Raw genomic sequence first — 9,665 nt, 5'->3', positions numbered from 1 at the left:
TGCTTACCACATTAATAACACTTGAACAATGAACATGATAGAACATTCCCAATTCAGTTACAGGGCAGCAATATTTTCCACAGTTTTCAACCTAAACTGCGGCTACTGAACATTTATTCCATGCTCAGCCCAAAACAGCCCCCACCTCCTAACACTTCAAGAAGATTAGACTGCTCTTGAATGCACGTGTGATGTCACACAAGCTGTTGCCACTTATAGGTTAAGATCTTCCACAGAAATGTGCCTAAACAATGGAGACAGAAAGTGAGACCAACTGTAAAATAAATTGTACAAAATAAAAATGGTTAATACAAATACTGATGGATGCAAAGATTGTTAAAAATAATAAATGTAGCATACAGTATTCAAAGCAATTAGTTGTGATTGTGAATGGGTAGTATAAGCCTCAGAAAATACCCTCAGAATCAGTCTCCGTGACTCCCAGACCTGAAGTGTGAATTCAAGGTTGAGAAACAACTCAACCTCAAGTAAAGAAACATTGGGACCAAGAAACACCAAACAAAAATCAACTTTATTTAAAACACTTCAACACCTCAGTGTGAAAAATTAACCACACAGAAAAGCAAATTATTTTCTTGTAAGTCTAGTTTTTGCAACAATCTTGTGTCTAGCTGATTAACTATTTCTCCTATACACCTGTTATACAGTCAAAAAAGGTATAAACATAAAATCTAGACATGTTTGAGGAACTGATTCAAATATATAAGAGATCAAGATCAGATGAGCTCCTTAACAGGGGTTTCCAAACTGCAGCTTGTGGATCATCAGATGCTTCATAGCCTAGATATCTGGCCCTTCTAAGTAAACTATGTATACTGGCACTTAGTTTAGATATTGAATTTTGTGCATCTGGAGGTTTGAAAAGGAATTTCTTTTAAAAAAGAACAAGTGACATGCCAGAGTGAAAAATTCCAAACCAGAATACTCCTGATCTATTTTGTGAGCTACTGAAGCAAACGTCCAACAATGGGAATATTGTTTTAAATTTTATACTAGAGCCCAAGATTCTATGGTGTACAGCTAACTTGCCCTAAAAAGGCAGAACATCGAATATCTGCCTCAATATTAAATTCTTACGTCAAGTACTTCATTGGTTCCTACAAATCAAAAAGAAACCTTATGTATAGCCAAATAAATAACAGCTACACCACTTGATATCACTGTTCTCAGAAGAGCTATCTCAGGTGCTCATCACAGTTCAAGGTATACAAGTCTCTATAAACAAAATGTACTTGGCTATAAAGCAATTACAACCAACATACCATTACAGTGCTACTTTTCACCTTGAATTGAATTCCAATATGGAGTGGCAGACATAGGTGTGCATCTTACTCACAATCAGCATCAGATTTTGATCATGTCACAACGAGCACCTGCTGAGCAAAGGTCTATCATGTCCCCTCAGTGAAGGAGGCTGCACTGCTTCAAAGCTACAGGTTTTTAAATTCTTGTCTGGGCTACGCTATGAACAGAACTAGCTCTACTTCCATACACAATGACTTTGTCCATACTTAATCCAGAGCTAGGACAGAAGAATGGTACCTAATTTCAGTCCCAAGTGGGAAAAGTGCAAACTGAGGCTGACATTAAATGACAAGTTTGCTGATGGTCACTAATTAAAGGTTCAGCCATTCTGTAACATTTTGCAGCAAACCAAGGTGAAGTAATTTATAAACTTCACACACATCAATTAAAGCAGCCAGAATAAGTCAATGACTTGAAATTAGTATCAAAATTCAGTTAAGAATAACGACATACATAACAATTGATTTGTTTTGATCACATTTTATCGTTCTGGAGATGTTTGGTAAATCAATTGAGGGGATCCGCAGAACAGAGAAACAACTAGACAGTATCATGATTAAAGTGCCCACATTCCGTTTAATACTGGATGCAATTAATTTGATCAATTTTCTGAAAACTATTCTCATATGTACCCACAGTAAATAGAGCCTGGATATCTGGAAGTCTTGATTTGGTCTTCGAAGAAATTCACTGATTGAAAAGACGTTGTTCAAATCCCTTCACAAATGAATGCTAACATCAGTTCTCCATTTGGAATGGCTTTTCTTCTGCATGTTGTCAATTCAATTGTGTTTTGCCTCACCCCACCCACCACTTTTCACAATTATTCAGATATCAATAAAAGAGGCACATCGATAAGACAAAGGTCTTCCGAGCAATATTACAGGAAAGAAAATAAAAACTTGCATGTGTTACACCCAAATAACAAAATGGTTGCATAACAGATTGGTTATTGTGACATGGAGGTATTGTAGTGGTACATCCATTTCAAATCTGGGTATACCAAAACTTTAATTCCAAAAAATTCCTAAAATTTATCAAAATTGATTGATAGATCAGTACATTACTTTATAAGATTAAAGTCAATTATTTAAAATGCAGATTGCGTCAACTGGATGGTACAGTTCTATTTAGCCGACAGTAAAACCTATATTAAATGTCACACTGAAAGAGGCCATAGAAATATTGCCCAAATGTTCATCAACTTGGATCATCTCTGCCATTTTGTGGGAACACATCATACTTTGATAACAGGCAGGAGGGGAAAGTAAAGGGAATGTTTGTCACTAAAGAAAAGGATACTGCCTCCAATTTCAGGCACTTTATATTTTGATGACTTCAGAGACTGCTAAAATAAGAATACATTTTAACGTAGCTTATCATATTCCACATTTGCCCTTGGAAGTTGATGCAACTTTTGTGTAACAACAGGGTGATAGAAGTTTCAAAACAAAATAGCCAACAAGTTTGAGCCACTAATTGAATGTTTATTGCCGATTTACCATTCTTAAAACAGTTCTTGGATAATCACCAGAACTGCTGCTCGGTTTAGTCACAGCCAGCGACTGCACATGATAAAGAAGCTTAGATTTTCTGCAACGCGAGTCGCACCATTTTCAGGAACACACTGACACGGCAGTGCTCCAGTCCATTTCACTTTGATTTTGCAACATGGGTGCCCTACTTGCGGATTTCTTGTCACGATCTCCACTGATTGAATAAAGGCCTGTACAACAACTGCACACAATTCCATCAACTGAAAAGACTGTAGAGAGATGCAGTAGAAGGTTGTGTTGCTGAGATAGCAAAGTAGATTGGTCTGTACTGCGCTGCAGGTGGGCTGGGGGTGGGTTCTACAAAAGTAGGCAATTATATTTTGTTTCAATCTTTTTCATTTGCCCCCTTCTTCCTGAAGGTACCAACTCTTGCAGGGTAGTTTCTTGGACACTGGTATTCATTCTTTCTGGAGGTTAGGCAATGGCCATTAATTGATTATTAGGTGTGGAAGGCTTTGCAGTTAAGACAGACCCCACCTAGGCCTGAAGACCACACACATACACACAGACTTTCTGGAAAATCCTGCTCAATAAATTCAGCAGATGAACAAGCAACTTTGGGATCTTTATATTGTGGTTCAAAGCCCCGTCCAGTGCATTTGCCCAACAAGTCTTCAAAATTTTAGCTAATGTTTGATCTTATCCTTATTTATATCAGGTACATACTTAGAAATCAACAAAAATTCAGAAATAGCCATAAAAATGAATATCCAGCACAAAGCTCTAATCTTTTACGAATCTTACTGATTCGCTTATAGCAAGTGTTGTCTTGAAGCCGTGTATGATCACTCAATAAAAGGTTTTACTGTCGATCACTTTTCTTAAAAAAGTGATTATAGACATTAGTTCCGAATGTGCTTTTTGAAGGAAAACTTCCACCACTAATATTCACACTGTTTAGAGACAACAGATACTTACAGATTAAACTAACCTGTACTGCCAGAGCTCTTGGCATTTCCTTTCCTACACGTTAAAAAGCAAGTGACGGAACGCTGCTGTTATAGTTAACTGAAACAAGAATTATGTTGAAGAAAATCTCAGTTTCGGGTTTAGGGAACTTCCATTTTAATATAAGCTGAACATTTGAGAATCCATTCATCTGAATGGACATCACTGATTACTAAAAAAAGTTTGCAAATTAGAGGGTTACATTTTCCATTCAGTGTTGACTTAGCACTGAAGATTAACATTAGCATTAACAGGGTCACACCAAATTCTTGCGACCATTTTACCACTGGCTTTAACCATGGTTAGAAGTGCCAAATGGAAAACAAAAAATGAAAATATACTTAATCATAAGGAACTATGATATTCAACTGAAATTAAATATACTCAATGGTCCAAAACTTAAAGCAGAAAACACTAGCATAAGGGTACTAAATAAATTAATGGATACAGCAAATCCCAGTATGTGGCATACTTCAGAAATTAGACAAGCAATCTTTTAAGGAAAAAAAACATTTTATTCCAATCTTGACGTTTTATACTTTGAAGCCATGCAATAAAGGAATTTCTCCCTTTTATATACTTCCTCTAATGCTAGACAGCCTGCTCCATCAAAAGTGAAATCTTGCAGTTAAATGATGATAGAAAGCATTCATTTGTCATGTGATGCTTAGACACATCATGCTGCAAGATAAAATATTCACACACAACTTAAGGCTGCGAAACAAATACAGAATTCTCTACTGCATCTCAGTGACAGCTAATAATTCTAACCTGTTTGTAGCCACTCAAGCTACAAGTTTCAACCTCCTTCACCAGTTTAGTAATACTGTGTAACCTTATCTCTGCTTCACAGCTCTTTAATATCATGGAATCAGTTGACTTTTTGGAATGGATTAGAAGTGCAGTTGTGAAATCTAAATATAGATCAAGTTAATCAGAAGCTTGAAGTTTGTCAATGTAATCAAAGTTTCAAATCTTTCGGGTCACTATTTCAATCTACAAAGGCAGTGGGCGGGTCAGTACTGCTGCCTCACAGCACCAGGGATCCAGGTGCGATTCCAACCTCAGGTGACAATGTGTGGAGTTTGCACATTCTCCCTATATCTGTGTGGGTTTCCTCCGGATGCTCCGGTTTCCTCCCACAGTCCAAAGATGTGCAGACTAGTTGGATTAGTTGTGGGAAATGTAGGTTAGAAGGGGGTGGGTCTGAACATGATTTCTTCAGAGAATCAGTATGGATTCAATGGGCTGAATAGCCTGCTTCCGCACCGTAGGGATTCTATGACTGGGTCCTTTAGAAATCATTAGTCTCATTGCCCCATAGATAACATTTTGCATGTTCACTGGAAAATGACACAATGCTCAAAGAATCAAAATTCAGTTGTCTTTAAAGGTCAGATGAAACTTCTCTCCGGATGGTGTTTGCCATATTGGGCCACTTTCAAGACCAGATGACTTCCTGTATTTAGTACAAGCTATTCTTCACAAAGGAATAGACAGCAAGTATCAGCATGACATCACATTCCTTTCATAAGTAGTAGAGGTCATGTATAAAAAAAGTCCCTTTCAGATCCAGTTGAGATCAACTCACTATCAAAAAAAGGCCTTGAATCTTCAGTCTATGTTTCTCAGTTCTGTTAGAGCAGATATTAACTTCTAAAAGCAACATCCTTTACCCCAGGCAGCTGATTGATTTGCTCAGGTCATATTACCCCAAATCTTTAACTGTAATGCTTTCCTCTTTGAGGGAGTATTTGGTACATAACAGAAGGCATCAGACAATAAGAGATTGTTTATTCATTGATAGGGTCCCAGCAGTTGGGTTAGAAGTCAGACCCATGAGTCCATTGAGTCTTTAATCAGCTTAAAATCAAGATTGATGGAAAGGAAAAAGGGAGAATGAGAAAATATTAGCAGGTAGCCATAGGGAAAGCACACCCCCACCCCACTTTCTGGGCAAGGAAATCCAAGGAAAATGACACGGAGGGGGAAAAAAGTGCCCATTTTAAAAGGGAGACTTCTTATCCTTAAACTGTCTCCTCCAAAATAGGAAACGTGCACCCCAAGTCCCTTCAGGATCTTAAGCTTAAATAAGATCACATCTCATTCTCCCAAATTCCAGTGATTAAAAAGGTCTAACCTGTTCACCGTTCCTTAATAAGATGAAGCCTTCATCTCAGGCATGAGCCAAGCAGCCTTCTCTGAACTGCTTCTAATTCAGTTATACCTTTCGGAGCAAACAAAGTGCAAGAGGACACATGCAGAGAATACTTTCGTGAGAGATATAGATAATGAGAGTACCTCAAAATTTGTTTCACAGTTTTTGTTAAGTTTGTTCAAGTTAAATTTAGACAAAGGCTCAGGTCTGATGCAGAACTTAAAAGTTAATTAAATAGCCTTGCTAAACAAGCCAAACAGTGCTAGCTAATTTGGGTGCGGCAGGAAGAGACAGAACTTATGTAAATACAACACTGCAATTGTAAACGAGGCTAGAGTTTGCCCAAAAAAAAGTGAAGTGTGTGTTGATGGTTCTATATCTGAATGGACGCAGCTTTCTTAAAATAGATGAATAAACACAGATTAAAAATGTACGACTGATGGCCATTATGGAGACATGGCTACACGGTGACCGAGAATTAAACAGCAACACTTAAGTATCTGATATTTTTCAGAATAACAGGGACCTAGGAAAAGTTTGTACTTCCACTGTCAAATTTTGAACCACAAAACCTGAACCCATTTGCAGACTTATGTTTCTCTTATGTCCTCGGTCCTCATTTCTAACTATTAGTTTTGTAGGTAAACATAGCTACCAGTCAGTTTCTTCATTCAAATCAGTGGTACAGACTGCAAATAATTCAAGTCCCATCACTGATCCTTGAGACACTCAATTACAGGATGAAAATCCAAAGAGACCTATTTATCCATACTTTTTTACATTTAGCTAAACAATGCATTATCCATGCTAGAATATTATCTGCTAAACTGGGAGCTCAATTTGTGCAACATCTTATTAAACGTCTTCTGAATATCCAAGTATGTAACATGGACAGGTTTGCGTAATCCACCACATGTGTTACTTTCTCTAAGAAAGAATGAATTACTTAAAACATTTCCTTTTCAAAAAGGATGTTAACTCTGCCTGATCATCAAAATTTTCTAAGTATTGCTTTAACCTCCTTAATAATGCATTCTAGCAAGCTCCGCATGCAAGATGCTGGGTTGACTAGCTCACAGTTCACTTTCATTTTCTCGCTCTCTTGAATAAAGGTGTCACATTCACTATTTTCTAATATGCTGGGATTCTGCAGAATCTACGTTATTTTTTCAAGGTAATTACCTGTATATCTACTATCTTTATTACAGCCAATTCCTTTAAGGCCCCAGAATACAGATCAAATCCCGTGGACTAGTCAGTCCTTTAGGTCTAATGGCTTTCCAAGTACCTGTGCCCTGTTGATGGCGGTTGTTTTAAGTTCCTCTCTGCCTTTCACTCCTTGATTTTTCCAAGTGTCTTTGGGAAGTTTTCCCAAGCATTCTACAACAAAGACACAAAATACCTGTTCAACCTTCCGCCATCTTCCTGTTAGCCATTAATAGCTCCCAGACTTCGTCAAGACCACACTCACTTTATTTACACTTTTCTTGTTTAAATTCTGGGGAACTGTTGTGTACATATAGTATATATTTTCCAGGGATCAGAGGTAGAACAACTCATTTTTGCGATATACATATAAAAACAATGATCTGTATTTGGCAAGACAGAGCAATTTTGAAATTTACACAAAGAATTTAAGAGTAGCCACAGACTTTTGGAGGGCAGACGTGTGAAATACGTACAATGCCAAAATATAATTTTGAAACATAAAAGTGACATACTTTGGCAAAAAAAATAGAAGCACTATGATCTAAACAACACTATTTTGCTGAGGGTCTTACAAATCTGTAGAAGGTGGCAGGGCAAGCCATAAGACATCAAAAATCTAATCAGACAACTGTCCTTACAACTAAGGGGGCTAAATACAAGAACAAATAATTTACATTTTACAAGTCACTAACTTAACCTCTATAGAGTATTAGATGTAATTCTGGGAATCATCTGAAAGAGTACACAGGTTTACTAAGAACATAGGACTTTAGTTGTGTGGATGATTACAGAAACTGGGATGGTTCAGACCAAATGAGGTTAAGAGCAGGTCCTCAAAATAGAAGCATTTTGATGGAACAAAGAGCAATAAAAACTTCCCTTTGGCAAATCAGATAGCAACCAGGGGTCACATGTTTAAAATAATTAGCCAAAGAATCAGAAGAGAAATAAGAAATTATTTAGGGTATAACATTTCTGATATCACAGGATAATAGAATCTGGATTCCATAAAAAGAAAACTGAACATGTACTTCAAGAACAAATATGCAGGCTTTACGGAGGAAAAAAATCTAGGTGAACGATGAAACTGGACTGCTCTCTCAAACAACCAACATGGGAATCACAGGTCAAATGGATTCCTTCTGTACTGCAAGAATGCGCAGTCTCAATTTACTTGTCTAAAGTTGACTGCTGCATTTGAAAAAATGGTCTTCTGGAAGCTGATCAGGAGAAGCAGCACGACAAATGCTACAGCAAAGACATCAGAGTCAAAGTCAGCTTGATTAAGTGTACACAGAAAGGAAGGTGTCATTGGCCAGTCACACCATTTTTATCAGGCAACACTATTTATTTCAAATGCAAAATCCTGTCTTTATTCTGTTATTCCTTCAGTGTCCAAAATCTCTTGGTTTTAAAGAACTCAACTAACTCTAGATTAATCACTTTTGAGGTGGGGTGGAAGATGAGGTATTCTTGTACCTCTGCATGCGATGGCTCTCTTTCAGGATAGAGTTTTAACCAGCCTAGCTGCAATTTTAATTGTTTCCTGGTTCAGTATTTCTTCTAGATGGGAAATTCAAAGTGTTAAATGCTCAGGATCACACAAGTGTGAATCTAAACATGCGCATGCTGCCACGTACACGAGCATCACAATGTTTTAAAAATAATCAGCTGTGAAATGCAAAATGTAATTCAACTAAGAGGAGCAGCAATAATTGAAACTGCCCATAGACTATTGAGCACAAGAAACATCTGATCAGAACAGAAACTGAGGGCTATCTAAAGGGTATTCTTCAAACACTTTTGGCAACAAATTTGCAGCAAATGACAGGAAGAGTTTCAATCTCAGTTCTACTTCATTGGCTGGGTTGGATATTCGAAACTAACGCAATTTAAGTAACAAACTTTCTACTGTTGTACTTTGTATAAAATATTTAGAGATAAGAGTTTAAGTTATGACATATAACATCACTCTGACCTCACAGTTCAAAGATCAGTGCACCCCAAGCAACGTCCCACTTGCCAGATACAAGGAAATGAAAGATAAAAAGCTAGACAAATTTGAAAGTGTAATATCTCTCGATAAGCCATTGACCCCATCAGCTTCTCAGTCTGTGTACACTAGAAAACTGTTTACAATGGGAAAAATTTATAAATAATTAAAATTTAGATATATGGGAACAGTAAGTAATTTCTCCAACATTAAGCTCCCATATCCAGCAAATAGCACTTTGCTTTAAAGTCAAATACAACCACAATACAACATAATACGTTACTAAAAACAGATTTTAAAAAAAAGGGCCTTCACCAAACTTGCTACAAGTTTGGGGACAGAGAAATCCAACAGCCATAAAAAGCTGTGAAAGCCCCTGGAAAGGAATAAAATGAAATCTGACTTGCCTCAGACTGAGAGGACAATAAGATTCAGCCTCAGCCTGTCCCATGGCAGGGCTACAGGAAGGAAGAAA

At 37.3% G+C, this 9,665-nt stretch overlaps 1 long non-coding RNA gene across 1 annotated transcript; it reads right to left on the bottom strand.

Moving 5' to 3' along the window:
• Nucleotides 1–513: 513 nt before the first annotated feature.
• On the bottom strand, nucleotides 514–9,589 carry LOC125463584 (uncharacterized). The gene is made up of 2 exons (XR_007249864.2): nucleotides 5,971–9,589; nucleotides 514–3,890 (listed from the first exon to the last, which is right to left on the bottom strand). It is a non-coding gene; the product is annotated as an uncharacterized LOC125463584 (long non-coding RNA).
• Nucleotides 9,590–9,665: the final 76 nt, after the last annotated feature.

This window comes from Stegostoma tigrinum, chromosome 22, assembly GCF_030684315.1.
Source record: "Stegostoma tigrinum isolate sSteTig4 chromosome 22, sSteTig4.hap1, whole genome shotgun sequence".
NCBI lineage: Eukaryota > Metazoa > Chordata > Chondrichthyes > Orectolobiformes > Stegostomatidae > Stegostoma > Stegostoma tigrinum.
Note: the sequence above shows the minus strand (reverse complement) of the source record. Positions and strands in the feature narration are given on the sequence as shown.